We start from the raw sequence: 1547 nt of genomic DNA, 5'->3' as shown, positions 1-1547 counted from the left end.
ACTGGCCGACGCGGTCCCTTTCTCAGAAAATTACATGGGCGGCTCTCCATTTCTCTGTACAGCCTTCAGCCGGCGTGCCATATTAGGATGGTGGGACGATTTCCGGAAGTTTGGGTAAATTTTGGGAATTACTCCCGAACGGTGGAAGTCAGCTGGCCAAATGTGGTGGAATCGTGTGGAAGACACCCAGATGGACACATCTACGTGATTTCTGACGAATTGTTGGGAAGAAAGGAGGAGAAATTGCACCTTTTAACGAGCTCAATCCTCACAAGCCTATCTGTACGTTTAACAATGCTTCAGACTCGTCTGTGGAATGCATGGCTGTCTAGATCCAACTGAACTACACACGAAGAATTAAAGGTATGGAGCTGGAGGCAGGATTATTCTTATATCATATAGTGTTATCGGTACGTCTTGTGCAGAATTGTAGGGTCTAAATGTCATAGTGGATCCCAGTGTTGCAAAATCATAAGAAAATAATAAACATTTGCGAGCAATATCAATGTTGTTGCTATTGTTCACCTCTTAGTGCCTAGTGGCGAGCAAATAATATGATATTTCACACCATACCAATGACAGGTTTAGATATGCTGGGTCCCAGAGAGTCAGTGAGTGTACCGTGACATTTGACAATGAATGAATAAATAAATAAATAGATACTCAATGAGACAATGATGCACACCAAGTTTGCTTCGTCGTGCCGCTACTGCCCAGTGTGTCCTCTATGTAACGTTATACAGGTTTTCCCCACCAGCACAACACTGATACTGTATTAATTGTTTTAGGTTCGAAGTTGAAACGCCAACTAGCGGGTTTTCTTAGCCATGTCCATTTACTAAGTTGAAATTAAATTACGTCACCGGATTCAATACATGATAACTGTAATACAACACATAGCAAAACAAAAGATAAGAAGTCATAGAATCGAAATAACCAAGGCAAACCCTGAGAACAACCGCCATTGTCAGCCTTGACCTTCAATTTATTTAACTTTTACTCAGTTCACACGCGTCAGATACAGATCACTAGACAGTCACATGGCCTCACATTATGTCAATCGATGTTATTATTCCTTCGGGCATGAACTTGCAATAAAGTTATTATTATAATCGATACCGCTGGCAAGCATCAGCGGCTTCTATTAAAACGGGGGAAACAATATAAAACAGGAGTACCCCCCCCCCCGGGGGGAAAGTATCAGCGAGGAAGTGTCGCGTGAGGTAAAATCAAAGATTTAGGCTGATACGAAAACGATTTGGTCTCTTTTCTAAGTGAATATGTATCATAGCACCACATATGGCACGGAGGGGGCTATTTCCTAGCTCCCGTAAGGCAATGTTAAAACCCCCCGGCCACTACTACCACAGCCGACCAAAACCTCTGCTTGGAGAATATTTCCTAGCCTCCTTTGCAGGCCTCCCGGGCCGCGCCGACGTTTATTTTTGGGGTGAGCGCTGATTCGCGATTTTCAACTTTTCGGGGTCAGGATCTTTTACTGGGGAACCCGTATTGCTGGGCAACCCGTGTTGCTGGGGAAGCCGTAT

This window comes from Branchiostoma lanceolatum, chromosome 7, assembly GCF_035083965.1.
Source record: "Branchiostoma lanceolatum isolate klBraLanc5 chromosome 7, klBraLanc5.hap2, whole genome shotgun sequence".
Taxonomy (NCBI): Eukaryota; Metazoa; Chordata; class Leptocardii; order Amphioxiformes; family Branchiostomatidae; genus Branchiostoma; species Branchiostoma lanceolatum.
This window is presented reverse-complemented; position numbering follows the sequence as displayed.